The 20280-nt window shown below is 47.4% G+C and overlaps 1 long non-coding RNA gene and 1 pseudogene across 9 annotated transcripts; both read right to left on the reverse strand.

The window, feature by feature from the left end:
* Positions 1 to 13045, reverse strand: LOC136495737 (DNA cross-link repair protein SNM1-like; annotated as a pseudogene).
* Positions 13046 to 16172: 3127 nt separating this feature from the next.
* On the reverse strand, positions 16173 to 20156 carry LOC136496916 (uncharacterized). Of its 9 annotated transcripts, none has more exons than XR_010769155.1 (6): positions 19706 to 20155; positions 19051 to 19148; positions 18418 to 18658; positions 18210 to 18319; positions 16859 to 17895; positions 16175 to 16540 (listed from the first exon to the last, which is right to left on the reverse strand). It is a non-coding gene; the product is annotated as an uncharacterized lncRNA (long non-coding RNA). The 9 variants fall into 9 exon arrangements; XR_010769160.1 differs by having other exon boundaries at positions 16178 to 16540; positions 16859 to 17046; positions 17702 to 17895; positions 18418 to 19148; positions 19706 to 20152; XR_010769159.1 differs by having other exon boundaries at positions 16178 to 16540; positions 16859 to 17073; positions 17702 to 17895; positions 18418 to 19148; positions 19706 to 20152.
* Positions 20157 to 20280: the final 124 nt, after the last annotated feature.

Below are 20280 nucleotides of genomic sequence, written 5' to 3' on the forward strand. Positions count from 1 at the left end.
AGAACAGATAGTTTAATCACTACAGTAGCTGAATTTTGTGCTTATGTTGCCAATAGAAGCTGTGACACTGGCAGTCCAGCAGGTGTTAGGCTATAGACCTTATCATCTAATTGGAATTCAGAAGCTGGGTCATGTATCAATTTCTTCCACAGAATTCTGAAGGCAGCATAGCCAACTCCCAATTGCATCTAGGAAATCCCACTGCTCTAGCCAGTAAAATACTAAAATCATGTATTTCGATTCAACATGACGACTGTGAGTGTAAGCATGGTATACAACAGTACCACATTGAATAGAGTAAAGCTGCCGGCGAAATAGAAAAAAAAAACTCATCAGGCTTTATTTATCACAGGCTCTTCAGCCATTCCCGAAAACGTGCTTGCATTTTATCTCGGCTTGTCGCGTTGCCAACATTAACAGTAGGAATTACCTTTTGAGGTCTCAGAAACTACCAATGCAAATATTAACCTATAGTTAGAATTCAGCTAAGATGAGAACAATGTAATATTAGGTTCAGGGATTTACCATCACAAAATCCCTAAGCTCAGTGAAACTTGAATGCTCGCTATAAGGCACACCTACAAGCATAGAAAATCAGTTTGAAACAACTCATAATTGAATGAAATCTGTATAGTAGTTTGGTATTGGGAATGTTTATCATGAACACGTGATACATATTGGACAGTAATAAGGCAATATGGAGCCATCGTTTTGCATTAAGACTCTCAGTTTGGAACCACATGTACTTCTAAAACAAATTGAGCTTAAAATCTTCAAATAATCAAAGGAACCTCTAATGTAGGATGCACCTCTCTTGACTTAATAAGCTGCAACTGCAACTGTCAATCTCTATTTGGCATGGAAGATCAGATATTTCATATCGGTAAAAATAACCATTATGCAGATAGCACTTAGCCAAAGTAAGTTTTGGATATTCTAGCAAATCAGCCATTTGAATTCAGGGCTTCCCCAATGCTGTTTTTCTACTAGTAGCCTCAAGTGCCATGTAGGATCGGATAAAAAAAGTAGGTGCTCTATACTTATTATAGTGGCTTGCAGAAGCTACATATGCTTGGGGAGAGAGAAGGTGGTCCATGCTTAAAAAAGAAGAGGGAGAGGAATAAAGGTGAGGTATGATGAAAGGAAAAAGTTTTTTTGCAAATCACAAGTAGTGATAGTTTACATTGTGTGAATAGTAGTCTCAACATTTCCTAGTCTATGTGGATCACTTTATTTGTACTAGAACCACTAGCTAGGAGTGTTAGCCTCCATTGGTGGTGCCCTCAGGAGATCAATAAACTCAGTCTGCATTTGACAAAGAATAAGTCCAGACTGTGTATACTAAAAGAATTCCTCGTTTGGAATAGTTTGGGTTCTTATTGACCTTTCATTAGCAATAAATAAGAGGAAAACCATTATCAGCATAACCAACAAATCCTACCATAGATTGTTACACTGCCATTAGAGCTTGGTTTTATTAGGTCAAGATGCTTTCCAGTTGCCTCAGAGAAAGTCCAACCTGATAAAACAATAGAGATAATCCTGAGAACGATGTGGATGCGTATTCCAGAAGTACAAAAATTTATCTCCCGAACTTCATTAACCTGTAGGCCGAAAAGCCAGCACAGCTAGAAATCTTCCATTAAGAGTCTCTGTTAGAATAGGCGCCCTAATGGGCTGGCCTTGGGCCTGGCGCCTAGCCTGTTAGGCTGGCTGCCTTAGGGGTTAAGATAGATAGATTACATTGATAAGGCAAGGATCACCGTTGATTGGGTGTTTCTATAAACCCTATTGATCATTGCCTATATATTGTACCCTGTACTGCTGCTAATCTATAAATCAACTCCCGAGACCTATTCGCTCTTATGGTATCAGCCGCCTAGGTTTAGGTCTCCTCTTCCGCTGCCCACTCCACGCGCGCCGACCCCTTGCCGCGCTGCGCCCCTCCGCGCGCCGGTACACACCGTGCTGCGCCACCATGCCCTCCACCCCTCCAGCAACCCCCAGGGCTGGGGACGATCTGGCCGCCTCCTCTGCCACCATCCAGGAAGACGCCATCGCCCAACGCCTCGCTGCGGAGAAGGCCAATGACGCCGCCGCCGCTGCTCAGCGTCTCGAGCGCGCGCGTCAGGCTGCGCGTGATGCTGCCCTAGCACGTGCCCTACAGGCCGAGGAGGAGGCCACAGCCGCGGCTAAGGATCGCGACGCCGCTGCCCAGCGCGCTAGCGAGGCACTGGCGCGCGCTGCCAAGGAGCGGGCGGCCGCTGCTGCCGCCGTTGCTCCGGAACCCTCTGGCGCCGCACCTGGAGGCCCTTCAGCGCCGCCACCCGATCTTCGGGCTACCATGCTGCATCACGAGGCCGTTGCCCTTCTGCAGCTCCATGCTCAGGCTGTTGCAGTCAGCAACATCCGGAACCACGTCACCATCATCCTCGACATCGATTCCGGTAACTTCAACCGCTGGCGTGATCAGTTCCTTCTCATCCTCGGCAAGTTCTCCCTCCAGGATCACGTTCGAGAGGAACCTCCAGCCCCAATTCCTCCTGATTGGGCCCGGATGGACTGCGTCGTCAAGTCCTGGATCGTCGCCACGCTCACCGACGACCTTGGCGAGATCATCTCCGCCCAGGGCTCCACCGCTAGCCATGCCTGGCTCGCCGTCGAGTCGCAGTTCCTTGGCAACCATGAGGCTCGCTCCATCCACCTCGAGACACGGTTTCGCAACCTCGTCCAGGGCGACCTCTCCGTCACCGACTACTGCCGCAAGCTGAAAAAGATGGCCGATGATCTCACGGCCCTTGGCGAGGTCGTCACCGACCGCACGCTCGTCCTCAACGTGATCTGCGGCCTCAACGAGCGCTTCAGCCATGTTGGGACGCTCCTTCGTCGAGCTCGACCATTCCCCACCTTCCTAGAGGCTCGTGACGACCTCATCCTCGAGGAACTCACCATGGAGACCCGCAAGGACGCACCTGCCACTGCGCTCGCCGCCTCCACCACTCCCAGCCCTGCCCCTGCGTCCTCCGGCACGGGCGCTGGTGGGCACTCCAAGCCGCCTAACAACCGTCGTAGCAAGCGCGGAGGTGGCAGCAAAGGCAACAGCGGCGGTGGCCCTTCTGGACAAGGGTCACGCCCCACTGGTGGAGCCCAACAGCAGCAGCAGCCGGCCGGCGGGCGGCCATGGCCCAGCGTCTACAACCCCTGGACTGGAACCATTCAGATGTGGCCAAGGGACCTCGTCCACCGCTGGCACCCATCCCAGTGCCTCCTCACCTGCAGGCGCAGCAGCAGGCACAACATCATGCGCAGCAGCAGGCGCAGCAGCAGGCCTTCCTCGCCCAACAGCAGCAGCACGCCCTTGCTGTCCACCAGCAGGCCGCTGCCCTCCCTGCTCCTGATGGCACTGGACAGTGGGTTGCCCCCGAGTATTACAACCCGGTGGCCGGCCTCCCCTCTTGGGACCCGACGGCCCTCGCCTCCGCCTTCAGCACAACGTCGCTGACCCCTCCTATGTCCAACGAGTGGTACTTCGACTCAGGTGCTACTTCACACATGACATCTCATTCCTCCTCTCTTTCACATGTTCTTCTCCCGCGGTACCCTACTCCTTCATCCATTGTTATCGGTAATGGCTCTCTTCTTCCTGTCACTGCCACTGGCTCTACAAGGTTGTCTCGTAATTTACGTCTTAATAATGTCCTTGTATCGTCACAAATTATTAAGAATCTTATCTCTATTCGCCAATTTACTACCGACAATAATTGTTCTGTTGAGTTTGACCCCTCTGGTTGTTCTGTGAAGGTTCTTCCATCTCGAACCGAGATCGTCAGGTGCAATAGCTCTGGGCCGCTATACCCTCTGCACCTACCCCCAGCACACTCCCTTGTCGCCCAGGCTTCCTCCCCGCTGTGGCATCTGCGTCTTGGCCACCCCGGTCATGAGGCGTTGTCGAAGCTCGCGTCTAGTGTCTCCTGCATATTCAGGATTGCTTAGAGTTATATCATGCTTGTCAATTAGGGCGTCATGTTCGTTTTCCCTTTCATGAGTCCACCTCCCGTGCGTCCACCAAGTTTGATCTTATACATTGTGATTTATGGACCTCTCCAGTTGTCAGCATTTCTGGTTATAAATACTACTTGGTCATACTTGATGATTGCACTCATTATTCGTGGACGTTTCCTTTGCAGCTTAAATCTGACACTTTCAGCACGCTTGCTCACTTCATCGCTCACGCCTCCACCCAGTTTGGCGCCCGGGTCAAGGCTGTTTAGTGCGACAACGGGAAAGAGTTTGACAACTCTAGCTCCCGTCAGTTTTTCCTCACTCAGGGCATCCACCTTCGCATGTCATGTCCCTACACATCGTCTCAAAACGGTAAAGCTGAACGCATTATTCGCTCCATCAATAATGTTGTTCGCTCACTGCTCTTTCAGGCATCCATGCCTCAGTCCTACTGGGTAGAGGCCCTCTCTACAGCCACTGTTCTGCTCAACATACTGCCTACCAAGACTCTACAGTTTTCCACGCCGCACCTTGCCCTGTTCGGCAAGCCACCAGCATATGATCACCTACGAGTCCTCAGTTGCAAATGTTACCCAAACATGTCGGCTACTGCACCCCACAAACTCGCCCCTAGGTCTGTCCTGTGTGTCTTCCTCGGCTATTCCGCTCATCACAAAGGGTACCGCTGCCTTGACCTCTCCTCCAATAGAGTCATCTTCTCCCGGCACGTCATCTTCGATGAAACGGCCTTTCCCTTTGCTGAGCGCCATGGTCTTAGTGCCCCAGCAGACCTACAGTTCCTCGATGACGATACTACTGACCCTGTGCTCCCTCCTATTGGACCGATGCACAAGTTTTTGTCTGCAGGAACACCACCCAGCATCGCTGATGTCTCCAGCACCCCTGCCGGTCCCACCGCGACTGTGCCTGGGGCGCCCCTGACTGCTGATGGTCCACCGACGCCCGCGCTCTACATTCCACCAGCGCTGCGGGCGTCGGGGACACCTACCGCGCCACGCGCGGCCACCAGGACCAGCTCTCCCGCGCCACGCGCGGCCACGACGTTGCCCAACATGCCTGGAGAGGCCTCCCCGCTCTACATCCCGCCTGCCCTGCGTGCAGGCGCAGGACCCCCGCCTGGGTTCCCACCTCTCCGATCGGATCGGGCCTTCACGTACCACTACACATGTCGACCCCGACCGCTGGCTCCGACACCGCCTGCTCCGGCTGCTCCTGCACCGGCCGCCCCGCTACCCAAGGGCGCCGTCGCTATCATTCCTGTGACGAACCAGCACGCTATGAGCACACGGTCGAAGAGCGGCTATCGGATGCCTGCCTCCTACCATGCCGCTCCCCTCTCTGCAGTGCCCAAGACCTTTCGTAGCGCTCTCGCTGACCCCAATTGGCGAGCGGCTATGGAAGAACATAGTGCTCTCTTGCAGAATCACACTTGGGACCTCGTGCCTCGACCTCCTCGGGGAAACGTCGTCACTGGCAAGTGGATTTTCAAGCACAAGTTTCAGTCCGATGGCTCCCTTGAGCGGTACAAGGCACGCTGGGTTCTTCGTGGCTTTACCCAGCGGCCTGGTGTTGATTTCGATGAGACGTTCAGTCCTGTAGTGAAGCCCGCTACTGTCCGCACGGTGCTCTCCTTGGCGCTCTCTCGCACCTGGCCTATCCACCAGCTAGATGTGAAGAACGCCTTCCTTCATGGCAATCTGTCAGAGGTTGTGTATTGCCAGCAGCCGTCCGGGTTCGAAGATCCAGCTCACCCGGACTTTGTCTGCCTTCTGAAGAAATCCCTTTACGGTCTAAAGCAGGCTCCTCGCGCATGGTACAGCCGGATGGCCTCGTTCCTGCTGTCTATTGGGTTTGTTGAAGCCAAGTCAGACACCTCACTTTTTATTTACCGGCGTGGATCAGATACAGCCTACCTGTTGCTCTATGTGGATGACATTGTCCTCACAGCTTCCTCACCCGGTCTCCTTCGGCGGATTATCTCAGCGCTTTAGTAGGAGTTCGCCATGAAAGACCTCGGTGCATTGCATCACTTCCTTGGTATGCAGGTTCAGCGAAGTGGTGATGGCCGCCTCCTCTCACAGCGACAGTATATGCTGGATATTCTGGAACGTGCAAGAATCACAGAGTGCAAGCCGTGCTCCACTCCAGTTGACACCAATCTGAAGGTTGCTGCAGCTGATGGGGCCCCTGTGTCTGATGCTGCAGACTTCCGCAGCCTTGCTGGAGCTCTCCAGTACCTGACGTTCACCCGCCCAGACATTGCATATGTAGTTCAGCAGGTCTGCCTCCACATGCATGATCCTCGTGAGCCTCACCTTGCTGCCCTGAAGAGGATTCTTCGCTACGTTCGAGGCACTCTTCACCTTGGTCTCTTGCTGCGACCGTCTACTTCGACTGATCTTGTCGTCTACACCGACGCTGACTGGGCTGGTTGTCCGGACACTCGCAAGTCTACCTCAGGCTATGCGGTGTTCCTTGGCGACAACCTTGTTTCCTGGTCCTCGAAGCGCCAGAACACAGTGTCAAGATCCAGTGCTGAAGCCGAGTATCGCGCGGTGGCCAACGGAGTTGCAGAGGCTACTTGGCTCTGCCAGCTACTTCTGGAGTTGCATGCCCCTCTACGACGCGCCACACTAGTGTATTGTGACAACATCAGTGCCGTCTACATGACCTCCAACCTGGTTCAGCATCAGCGCACCAAGCACATTGAGATCGATCTTCACTTCGTCTGGGAGCGAGTCGCCGTTGGTGATCTTCGTGTTATGCATGTTCCCACCTCTTCGCAATATGCAGATATCTTCACCAAAGGGCTACCTACTTCAGTTTTCACGGAGTTTAGGTCCAGTCTAAACGTGCAGAGTGGCTGACGATTCGACTACGGGGGCGTGTTAGAATAGGCGCCCTAATGGGCTGGCCTTGGGCCTGGCGCCTAGCCTGTTAGGCTGGCTGCCTTAGGGGTTAAGATAGATAGATTACATTGATAAGGCAAGGATCACCGTTGATTGGGTGTTTCTATAAACCCTATTGATCCTTGCCTATATATTGTACCCTGTACTGCTGCTAATCTATCAATCAACTCCCGAGACCTATTCGCTCTCAGTCTCCAAGTACTTCTTCAAGTTCTGACAAATGCTACTTTGTAGTCAGAGAGGTTCACTTGCTGAATTCATTGAATTCATATGAGATTCATTAACAAACCTCATGATTTACAGATCCAAGGGGCAGAACATGAAGTGGTGAACTTTGATTGCATGAACATATCCTTTTGGATAAGTCTGACCAGCCAAATGAGTGAAGAATCCGCCTCCTTGATGCATCAGTGTATATAGGGACCTTTCATGAATATATTAACCAGAGAATAAGGTCTGCATGTTCCAAAATTAATAGTAAAGTTCAACTGTAAAGTACCTCTAAAGCTTGGGAAATTGCTAGATACACATTCTCTTTCCCAATGCTATATGCCCCAACAACAGTTAGGGTTTTTGGTTGCTTCTTTAGATATCTTCGAGCTGTCCTCACAACAAAATCAATAACGTCCTCCTGGGGTGGGAACCTACAGTTTACCATGTTCAGCAAAGTGCTGATAAAAGAGAAAATGCCTAAAACTTGAGGGTCGTATACTTACGTGTATTTGGGATTGCAATATGTTGTGTCCAGGTAAACCAAATTTACCCGGCCTTTCTGGAGAAGTGGATGCAATCGCATAGATTTTGATGCTCTAAAATCCCCAGTGTGGAGATAGGTCTTTCCATCACTTAGACGGAAGTGGATTAGAGCTGCACCAGGGCAATGGTTGGCCTCCAACAAGGTAACTTTCACTCCCTCTACGACATACTCGGTATCAAGCTCCAAAGGACAAATGTAGCTGCAGTCATTGATTTGAATACATGTTGCTGGGGCCTGAGAAATCACCATGAAACAATTCAAAGAGGGAAATAGAAGGGAGCCTTACTCGGAATTTACTGACAGACACATCTTCACTAGGCGTGCAGTGAGTGCAGAACAATAGATGGGGCCATGACACCATTTCTTGGTCAATCCACCGTAACGGTCATGATGAAAGTGGCTAAGGAAATATGCCGAGCATCCCTCAACTTGTCCATACCGAAATGCATCCACCGTGAATGTGCCTAGGTTCATTAAATTTGCAGGTGGATGAACAAGATTGGCAAATTAAAAAATTGACGGTAACAGCAATTCAATGGATGCTCAGCAATTCAATGTATGCCATCCTCAGTAGGCAGTAGCTCAACAGGCATACCATATATTCTCAATTTAGTGAAAAAAATGCCTAAACTATAACAAACTAATTTGGGACTAATTTCGTATCCAACCATGAAACGCAGCGGCCTTTACCGGGAATCTTCTTGTAGAAGGGGCACGCGAGGGGCTTTTTGGCCGTCACCCCCGCCTCCTCGGTGCCTCCTCGCCTCCGCTTCCTTCCCAACCAAGAACCGGAAAGGTAGGGGGAGGGGGAGGAATCCGCAGCCCCGAGCCCCGAGCCCCTCGCTCCGCGGCCTCTCGATCCCCCACGCCTGGAAGAGGCTCCTCTGCACAAGCGATGAATCCCCAACCTCCCGCCGCGGCTTCTCGATCCCCCAAGCCTGGAAGAGGCTGCTCTGCACGAGCAAGCCGCCTCCCCTCTCCTTCTCCTTCACACCGGGTGGTCCTCCGGGCGGCCGCAGCGGCGGCGGGGCGCGCAGGGAGGACCAGTCGGTGCCGCTGCGGTAGAAGTCCTCCGCGAAGCCACTGCTAGAGGCGGCGGGGGAGGAGGGTTGAGCCAGGAATCCGTTGTCTTCGAGGTCGGCGGGGGAGGGCAGGGACCAGTCGGCGTCGCCTTCGGCGGTGCCCGGAAGTTGGGAAGCGTACAAAAGAAGATTGGCAAATGTGAACGGGACACGTTGATCGTGAACCGTTCGATCAGTTTGACACTTTGACCCCGACTCGGATCGGACGGCATGGGATCCATCTTGTAATTAGAGATGCTGATGCTGTATTGACCGTCCAACTCGGCATTGATTTTGAGACTTTTGTATAGATTTTTTTTTTTTGTCAAAATGTTTCCGGCTATATGAATTTTTTAGGGCGTGTTCGGATCCTCAGTAGAGTTTGCGACAGGTCATCACGGACAGTTCCAACCCATAGTTTCTATGGCGAGTTTTCAAGACAAAATAGAACAATAAATGATCTATATAGAAACTAACCTTCACGACCCAGAGTTTTCATAGGAGTTTCTATGTAGAGAAAAATTTAATAGCCTCGTACATGCATCAAAAAAACGCTGATCAACTATTGGCAAGCATCCAAGTTGCTTGCGTGAAGTTGCCAATACAGAAAACTAATTAAAACCTGTTGTTGCCTATATAGTATTTCAGGCCTTGTTTAGTTTCCATCAAAATTCCAAGTTTTTTCACTCTCTCTCCATCACATCAATTTTTAGACGCTTGCATGGAGTATTAAATATAGGTAAAAAAAATAACTAATTACATAGTTTAGTTGAAAATCACGAGATGAATCTTTTGAGCCTAGTTGGTCCACGATTGGACAATATTTACCAAATAAAACGAAAGTGGTACTATTTATCAGATTGAAAAAACTTTCCATCTAAACAAGGCCTCAGTATCGCAAGATGATGTTGTCCTGTCATCAATGTGCAGCAAGAAACAAAGCAGGTGGGATCCTTCCTTTGCAATGCCTCACCCATGAAGAAATCTGAAGCTGGACAGAACATACCACAAAGGAGCCGACGGAACAAAGACACCCGTCCACATAAACTGTCGCACAGGATGAAGGGCCGGATTGAGTATTTGCACGCGGGAGCAGAGGGCGGAGCCGACCATCACGCGCGCCGGAGCATCGCCTAGGAGAGAGCGCCGAGCAGTGGCGGAGCGTCGCTGTCAACGCTAAGCCACGGAGAAGTCAGAAACAGCGGATCCCATCGGAAGGGCATAGAAATGACACGGCTCATCCAAGTCCGGTTGGCTGATTCGTATGGTTGCTGGTTTATTTATATAAGAAAAAAATATTGTTGGCTGATTCATATAAATAGTGTCTGCATGAAAGGGCTGGCCAGCCAGCCCCAGCCGAACGCGCTGTATCGATGATTGCGGTGCGTAGGAACGAGAGCGGACACCGTTTCTCATGTCAGAAACCGTTTCTCTCTCTTTCCTCTTAATAACTCTGCTTCCACGTCAGCAAAACGATGACGTGACAGTCTATTTAATGCTACGAAAACCATCGTGGTTTCAAGGTTGGGACCATCCTTATCTCGTATAACCTCAGTTAGCGTTTACTGCAGGTGTGCCACACCTGGCTTAGGTTTCATTTGCATGCCAAAACTCGCCAAAAGTGCGGCGCTGTTTTTGTACGCCAGACTTGCGACATGGCGGGCTGCGGTAGTAAGCCAAACATGGCTTTCTACTCCCTTCGAGCCACAACAAAGAATGTCTTCCTCACTTCCTGAGAAGTCAAACATTCTTAACTTTCACTAATTATATATAAAAGAGTATTAATATTTATAACGTATAATTAATATCATTAGATAAATCATGAAATATATTTTTATAACATTTTTTAGTGAAACAAATATTGTTAGTATTTTCTATAAAGCTAGTTAAATTTGAGAAAGTTTGACCAGTATATGTACCATAACATAATTTTTGGGAGAACGGAGGGAGGAGTACTCAAAATAAACAGAAAGCTAGAAAAAAAAACTAGCGAAAAGACGCTAACCAAATGTTGCTTTGGCTATTGGGTTGGTTTAGTTTGCGCACTGTATATTTGGTTGACAATAATTAAAGATGTACAAGAATATAGCTAGAGCCTCAAATTAAGTACTCTTTCCATCCTTGAATAAATTATTTTCTAGAGTTATCTTAAGTCAATTTTTTTACTTTAACCAAATTGAAAAGAAATAAGTATAAATATTCTTGACACTAAGGCCCCGTTCGCTGGTCTGAAACTTGGCTGAAACTGGCTGAAAAACACTGTTCCGGCTAAATTGTTGTGAGAGAAAAATATTGTTCCGGCTGAAAAAAGAAGCCGAACAAGCCATTTTTAAGACAAACGAACGGGGCCTAAATGAGCATATTATAAAAATAGTCTATTGGTGTATCTAATTATACTAATTAATTTTATGTCATAAACTTTGACATTATTTCTATAAATTAGTTAATTTTTAAAAGTCTGACTTAAGGTAACTCTAAGAACTAAGGGCCTGTTTGGCAGGACTAAAAAATAAGCCAAAATATTATCCCAGCTAATTGTTGTGAAAGAAATATACTATTCTATCTAGATGTGAACAGTATTTCTGTGAATGAGTTGGCCAGCCAGGGTCAGCCCAGCCAGCCAGCCGAACGAAGCCTAATTTATTGAAAGAGAGAGAGCGAGTAATCAAACACAACACAATATATGATGGGCGAGGTGATCCTGAGTCCTGACAGCATGGATCCGAAGCGCTGGCCTGTGGAGAGGGCCTCTGATTGGCTTCACAATTAATGGTGCCCGGGTCCGGTTATTGTGGAGTCTGACAGTGCTAGGATTGTGAAGGCAATGTATAATCGCAACGTCGATAGATCAGATATTTCGCTGGTCTGAATTTTTGCTGAAACTGGCTGAAAAATACTGTTCCGGCTGAATTGTTGTGAGAGAAAAACACTGTTCCGACTGAAAAAACAAGTCGAACAAGCCAAATTTAAGACAAGCGAACAAGCCCATTAGAAGTTTTGACTAAGCTGTGCAGTATTGACTAAGTAGTACAATCTAGGTTCAGTGCATGACGTACTGAATACTAAAAATTATGAAACTGAATAAAAAATAAAACTGACAATTGAACTTAATTAAGACAATAAAGCTGAACATAATATGTTTCTGTAGACGTCCAGTTCATATCTACCATAGATCTTGAAAACTGAGAAAGCACTCAAGCTTCATAGCTTAGCTTATAGCAGATCTAACACATAACACTGAAGACACATGGTGGCCAATAAAAATTATGCCAACATACAAAACAAAATAGAACTGATGACCTAAAAAAAGAGAGCAAATCACAAAAATGTAGTTTTTGCAACATGGACAGAAACACAAAGAAGGCAAATAGAAAAGCAAGGATCTGAACTCATACCTAAATGTGCTCCCTGTCAACCACACTGCCACTGACCTAAAAGGCAATGAAAACAATGAAACTAAACTGAAATACTTTGGATTTGTATAAGAATGGCACTGCAGACACAAATACCTTTAGTTTTTCAAAGTGACCACAGCAGCCGATGGGATTGCCCAGAAAAACAGCACCACCGCTACAAACTGGAAAAGTAGGTTAATGTGAGAAGTCACAGTAAGAGAGTTAGCAAGATAACATAAAACTCCAATTAATAGAGTCTTGTCTTGTTACAAGTTGTAGGTGAACCTACAACCAACGCATTTACATGACAGTACACAATTTATTTGATTAGCGAAAAAAAACGAGTACACAAAGTTCAGGCCACAGGCCACAACACATCGATGCAACTAAGCAAACAATGTCCAGGGAACATTACAATTACAATTAAAAAACGAAACGAACATAGGGCAAACATACATCCTCAACATGCACAATTCGAACATAAAACTACATAGATTGGCGCAGTAGGAACGTTCGTTGGGATAACGACTACTTGGATCTAGCTCTCAGAACCTCCCAGCAGGCCTCAATCAAGTTCATGCGGCCCTCTTTGGTTTCCATGGTCAGAAAGTTCCTACGGTCAACTGTGTTCTTGAACACAACTAACGCATGAGCAAACGCAGGATCAGACTCAGCGACCCCATCTTGTTTCATAAGTTGCTTCACTTTGGCCATCTCCTCCTCTTGCTTGCTTGACCCCGCCTTCTGCTGCTGCTGGTTCTTAATGAATTGGGTCAGGTCTTCAAGGCACTCTTCAATGGAAACAGTTTTCTTACTGGGGGGGTTGTTGATGGAATGTTCTCTATGGGTTCGTTTGGAGGACTGGCCGACACTGTGTGTACCTACAGGTTCCTGGGACATGTCGTGTGGACTTGCATTGGTAGGAGTACTCGGTGTCCTCTTGCCTTGATGGCCACCAGCAGCGAGCAGGGTGCCCCTTTTCACGGGGGGTGCGTCCCCAAAGAGTGACTAGTAAGTCAAGGCATTTGAGAACTTTGGTCCGCTGCACAGCCGAGTGGCTAGTTTCCTGCACACGTGCCATGGTTCCACAAGTTAGGCCGAATAGAATAGGAGCGTCCGTAGTAATTGGTAGTCAGTGGGTTAGAAAGAAAAAGGTTGAAGGAAGTACCCCGTTGCCATCCTCAAAAAATGAGGGGTCAACTGCGACGCCTCCTGTGAACGGGTCACGGCCCAGGCCAGTGTGGGTTTGAAGGTCACGCCAAGCGAAATATGACCGCTTCAAGCCACTCAACTTGTTCTAAAGCTGCTTCTTGTCATAACCCAACTTTGTTCTGTTTTCGAATTGTGGGTAAAGATTGTTCCACCCGACGGTCGTGAGGCCTCGTTGGCTCCAGTGCAAGAGGTTTTTCTGTTCTATGACTAATTCGAGAAAGATCCTCAAGGTGGCTTCATCCCAGTTAGCACGGTCAGTGGACATCTGTTGGCATTTCAAAATTGTATGGTATGATGATTGTAGCATACAAGCAAATTTGCAGCAATTGTAAGAGTGACAAACAGGGGAGTTAGGTCGTAATACAAGGGGACTTGCCTTGCCAGAAGTCCTCGCGTGTTTTGAACGGCGGATGCAGTGCCTGCCTTCAGGAGAGGAGCAGGACGAAGCGGACGATGCTGCCAGTGTGTCAGATCCGACGAGAAGGCTGCCGAATCCGGCGAACTGACAGGCGGATCCGTTGGCGGCGGGCGGCCTTAGCGGCAATAGGAGCACGTGGGTGTCAGATCCAGTGGGGGTGGGGTGGGGGGGACGACGACGGCGTCGGATCCGCAAGGCGGGTCATAGAGAAACCACCTGCGGGGTAAAGGCTAAAGGCCTAACTGCTTCAACCACGCCGTGCTATGCCAGCCGAGCAAGCGCCAATCCCGCAGCTACCTGGAAAACAGGGATGGACCAAGGAATCGCGGGCGCGGCCACCGGCCACAGCATTTCCCCCCCCCCCACGGCCTCGAAGAAAACGGTAAAACAAAAACAAGGACGGGGGACAAGAAGAATCGGGAAAAAAGCAGGGATCTTTGGGCTGCTTACCGAACACGGCGAGCCAATCTAACGCATAGCGGCGGCGAGGACCCAGAAGCTTCGGCGGTGGAGAGGACGACGGATTTGCGTATGATTTTTCGCCTTTTTCTTGTGGTGGAGAAAGGCAGTGCTGTGGAGAGGAGTGAGGAGAGAGAGGGAGGGCTCGGCGGGGATGAAGTGGAGTCCAGAGTGTGGGAGGTTTCGACGGCGCCGGGGAAGGAATGGAGAACCGGAGCTCACACCGGCGGCGACCCGTGCGGCGGAAACCCTAGGCGTGGGGGCGCGGGGGACGGAGTGAGGGAGGGAGGACTACGGAGTGAGTGAGCGAGTGGCTCAGACGCGGAGGGATGCTGGCTTTACAGCCGTTCAGCTAGACTTGGGCCAGCCGAACGGCTGGGCTGATCAGCCCAGCGAACAGCGGCCCAGCCAGCCGCTTTTGCCCAGCCGAACGGGCTAACTGTTATGGAGGCAAAAGAATATTTGCAGCTGCTGGTAGAATAGAAGTTGGCGTCCAGTTCGCTTAGCTTATAAGCCGTACTTTTTCAGTCAACGAATAATATTTTTCTCTCACAACAAATCAGCCAACAGTATTTTCAGCCATGGCTTATCAGCTAAGTGAACAGGACACCAGAAGGTAAAGCGAAAAGGCAACAAGACGGCCCCATAAATTAGTCCAATTAAGGGCAGTCCCAATGAAAGAAACTAGTAGTTTCTATAACATAGGATACCGCACAAAAAAGTACTGCTTTCCAACCCATAGTTTCTATGAGTAATAACTATTTTCTCTTTCTCTCTCCCAACTCTATCTTCTTCCTCCAATGGGAGTGCGACACGAGCTCCCTAGAAACTGGTGGTTTCTTCCCAATGACGATTTCATGGTTTCTTGGTGCATTGGGTCAAGAGTAGACCTGATTTCTTCATGAAGAAACCATTTCTATGATTTTTGCTCTCTTTCTTCATTAATTACGTTGCCATGTCAGCGTTTTGCCTACGTGGCAAGTCATTTAATGAGGATAGAAACCATCATCAATGTACCATTGGGACTGCCCTAACTAGACGGAATAGTCATACTGCAACATGATGTAGGGGCACGCGCCTGCGTGGGTTCTAGACCTCATCAACGCTGGTTGTAATTTCTCGTCTAGTTAATTAAAGCTCACTTTTCCCTGCAGAAAAAAACACAACAATATGAGCATTTTGGGTCCTTGCTGTCCTTAGCTGGTTGTCCACGCATGCATGACGACATATCATGGACTGATCAAGCTCGAAGTTAGCTCGAAGTTAACACGACTTGTGCAAGCTTTTATTTCACGTATATGATAGGGAACTTATACATGGATTAGATCGATCGGACAACCTATAACATACATATACTCCGTATTGTACTATATATATGCACCAGCTACTGTACGTCGAGTAAAACCCGCGCGTGCACACAGAGATCAGCGATATGGAGGAGCGAGGTACACACTTTATTAGCTGCTCGACCAACCGGAGCGCATATATATATATATATAGACACACACTAGTTGAGTGCCCGTGCGCTGCAGCGGGACAATAATTATGTACTCCTATGAATGAGTAATTTATTTAGGTCCTAAGTTATGCTGCATGAAAATCTAGAAAGCGAAGACACTGGAACAATTACTGAATTAGTTTAGATGCCCATGAGTTTGCAAACGTTGAAATGCTGTCTTGATTGGTGCGGCAAACTGCAGCTCTGGACCTAACGGAGTTCAGCAATGGTAGTTTGCTCAGATACAATAGATACATTCAGAATTGTGCATGAGAAGGAAAAGAAGCTCAGAGAGGCTCCAAAAAATCAGTGTAGCAATTTTCGGCTTCCCAATTCAATTATGTAGAATCGATAGCGATGCAAATGCAAATTTGTGGACAGTTTAGGTGCAGTTAGCAAAGCACTAATTCTATACATTTCCTTATCAACTGAACATACATGCAGAAATTTCAATATTTGGTTTAGGTAAAGGATATGTCAAAGTTTACTTGTGCTATATGATCTTGCATGTCTAAACGATGTCAGAAGTCAAAGATCAATATTTGGTTTACGTAAATGACAATGTCAGAAGTCCTAGAACTTCGTTTATGCTTACTGCCTAGTTCAATAAAAGAACACCATCACTTAACAAATCTGTCTAACACTTTTCAATATTGTGCATGCTCTCAGCATCTAGCTTAGAAATTGAGCCATCCTTCACTCTAACCAAGGCAGTCAACCAATATAAGATAACAATAAACATCAAGTTTCAGCACGGTTTCCTTGAATTCAATGACCAATTTAATAGCATCCAATAGTCTCCATCCATCTGTCAAGGGAAAAAAGCAACACAAAAAATTAGTACTGCAATTTAAAAGTATCATATAATAGCATGGGATGGCTTTCATATAAGTCACGATTTATGGAATTTTGTGAGTAGCTTAAAATCAATCGGGTGAGAGTGAGAGGGGGGGGGGGGGGGGGGGGGGGGTAGCTGGATCCGCGTCCAAGATCCCACAGCCAACACACACATCAGTCACAATATTTTAGAAAAAAATCATGAGCCTCAGATACTAAACACCCCTAAAGCAATTTGCATGCAGATATATTGCGTATCCAATCAAATATGTAGTTAGAATGGAGGTACCTAAAAGCAGGAATGCACCTGCAAATGATTAACTTCCAATAATCATCCCTCCATCTTATGGTAACATTTTCTCACTCATTCACCTCCACATTCTCTCTCTGAGATCTCCATCTCCCCTGCTAGCCACAAGGACAAAGCAGCATAAACCTTTTAGACCCAAATATCCCAGTATTTGTGATGGATCAGACCTGACAAGAAATTAGCAGACAAGCAGTCTATAAACCATTTAGTTAGTCGTGAGAAAATGCCAAAGTTCACACATTTTTTGCCAACTGAAATGCTAGATGTATTTATCCTTTCACAGGTTTCAGATAGATTTCCATAGATATTTGATATGCTGACATTTGAAGTTGAAAGTTACACATATACACCACAATAAAGTGTGCACCAATTATGCTTTCAACAAAAAAAAGAGATTCTCTCTTTTCCAAAGTAAATTAAAGTGTGTGCAGCCATGATCAATGTTCAATCATCAGTTGATTCATGAGCCTATAGCCCAACACTCTGCAATAACTTGTCCTAGGAAAAAAAAAATTCATCGAACAATGGTTCGACATTCAATTCAATTTGTTTAAAGACTGGTCAGATTGAGAAAAGATACAGCCGATGGAAAAAACTTTAGACGCAATAGAGAAAACTGAGTTTTGATCTTCCTGACACCGACTGTTTTCATATTCACTTCTTAGGTGAGCATGTCTAATTTTGTAGTGTATTTCATTTTAAGTTTTTGTGATCCTATATGGAACAGAGGTGTATGTGGTCATTGTCGTGAACGCATTTCAGTAATGGATCACAGTGGACATTCAAAGCAAAGTGACAAAAAACAAGTGCTTACATAGTTACCTAATAGAAGTCGAGTAGTGTGGTGATAGCAAACCGCAGGTGAGGAACTGATCTAGGTGACCTTACCTTCAATAATATGCCACTAAAATGATGAAGATAGATGGGGAGAAAAAAAAATCGACCAGTCCAGCCTTCTCATGGCTAGACATGATGATGTCACCAATTTCGGCATCTAGTCCAGTAAGCTCTCCGCACTGCAGAAAGCTGAGCTAGATCAATTGTGTATACCCAGACCACCTAGGTTCAAATCCTCATCGAGGCGAATTTGGGTGCCTATTTTCTTCTTAATCTTAATAAAATACCACCTAGTTCCTCCTAAGTTGGCACATGTAGGCATTGGCAGATGAACCAGATTTCCAAGGATGAAAACATAGTTTAGACATCATACAACGTAAAAAGAATTTCATGCTGCTTGAATCTGACAGTCTACTACTGTCAGCATGCATAATTTCCACACTGGATTGAACATTCCTTATTGAAGAAACTATGTTCTGACTTATGAGCTGACCTTTGTTCGAAAGAGAAGCACGAAGAGTTAGCATCTAGACTTCGTCCATTTCTCACAAGCCAAAAGCACTAATTGAAAGCATGGCCTTCTGAAGCAAAAAATAACATGTACTGAAAAGCACAGTAGTTAATTGATCACACATTCTTCGGTTTCAAAAGAGATATGGATAAGTGCTTGTATGCATATAGAGAAGAGGTAATTTCCTTACCTGGATCTGCATTACACAAGATCATTAACGCACCATGCACCATCAACACACAACAAGAACTCCCCTTCTACGCTCTTTACATGAGAAAGACGATCACACTATCTCTCTACTCTGTACTCTTCTGTTCCAAGCTTTCCGGCTCCCAGCAGCGGCCGCTCCCATGCCCCTGGTCTTGTCTTGTGCAAGTGAGGGCAGCAGCAGCTAGTGCTTGTCCACTCCACACCACCAAGGCTCTCTCGCTCTGGTGTGCTTGTCCACACCACGTGAAAAGGAAATAAGAAATAAAAAAATCTAAATCTCATGAGGCTTGACATTCATATTCAATTAATTCCAGTGAGGCATTTTCTCGAGCACTTGGTGTGCAGCCAATATTTGCAGATCTATTTGTTTCAGGGAAAGGAATCAGGGGACAGTATTCAACAGGTCCAATTGCAAAAAAAAAAAAAAGATCCAATTGGAAAAAAAGAGTGGAGGTTAGTGTGCCTTACTCCTGCTGCACATCAATTAAGAAGATTTGGTGGACTACATAGGAAACTCTGTTCAATTGTCCATCCATCCTCTCCTTTGAGGATATGGCAGAGCTTTTGATAGAAGGGAGATATTCTAAAGCAAGTCAGAGTAAGGAAGATGTACCTCTTAGGCAGTTGCATTGTGCTCGTAGCGCTTTGGACCAAATGCTGCACATCACGGCCATGGGGACAGGGTCACCGCCGACGCCGGCGTTCCTTCTCCTGGATTATGTTGTGGCATGTACAATATAAGGTCAAATAGGTTCTTTTCAGTGAAGAGCAGTAGGTTATCATCCACATTTTTCATGTGTGTAGGTATTAGGTGATACTTCCAGATATGAGTTGTTCTTTGATTTGCAAAATGTAAGAAATAGTGTTAGGGACCTCGATATAATGGATCTCACAATTTGAATTCACAGTACAATCTGGAAACTCTAAGATTCTAGAAGGGAAAAAAGAAGATGCATCCATGAATGAAGAGTGCAATGGATCCTAAAATATTCCCCACGGATCAAATAAATGAAAACCGAATCTGCCCTAAAATAGACATTTTTTCAAACACCTAAACTACGAGAAGTGGTAGGGTCGTAGCTTAGAACAACTAATAAGCACTTCCCCCTTAAAAATCAACGATAAACACAATCCCAATCTCATTTTCCATATTTTCACATCCATAATAATCAACACAAATATCAATCTCTGGCACAGCACAGGAGCATAGGTTGGCAGATCTGGACAATCAAAAGACAGAGGCAGGAGAGAGAGAGGATCGAGCTCACCGGGGACAGGGCACCTGACTCCGATGAGAACCAGCTCCAGCGTCCAGCGGAGGAGCACCACCTGTTCGTGGTGCAGGCTCGCCGACGTCGTCGTTGCCGCTCCGCCTCTGCAGCTGGGAAGCTGCTCTGCCTCCGCCGCCTCCTCCGCTCGGACGCCGCTCTGCCTCTGCGGCTGGGAAGCCGCTCTACCTCCGCCGTCTCCTCCACTCGGACGCCACTCCGCCTCCGGGCTGCCACCGCTGGGACGCCGATCTGTCTCCTCCGCTGGGACGCCGATCTGTCTCCTCCGCTAGGACGCCGATATGCCTCTTTCTTAGCGCACGGGAGTCTGCGGTTGTGCGGGCGAGAGGAAAGGAGGCCCCGGGGAGAGCTGGGTGTCATGCGTGGGCCGCGGGGGCGAGGTCGGCATTGTGTGGGCAGCGGCGGATCTGAAAATACATTTAGACGGGGCTGAAAACTTATCTTCTAATACAAAACTCATCTTCAACCTCCATAAGAGCACTCTAGCACATTTTTCCCTATTATTAATGGCTGAAAAATTCATAGAGAGGCTAAGGGGCTCCAATGGCGCAGCT

Source organism: Miscanthus floridulus, chromosome 12 (assembly GCF_019320115.1).
Source record: "Miscanthus floridulus cultivar M001 chromosome 12, ASM1932011v1, whole genome shotgun sequence".
NCBI classification, from domain to species: Eukaryota; Viridiplantae; Streptophyta; class Magnoliopsida; order Poales; family Poaceae; genus Miscanthus; species Miscanthus floridulus.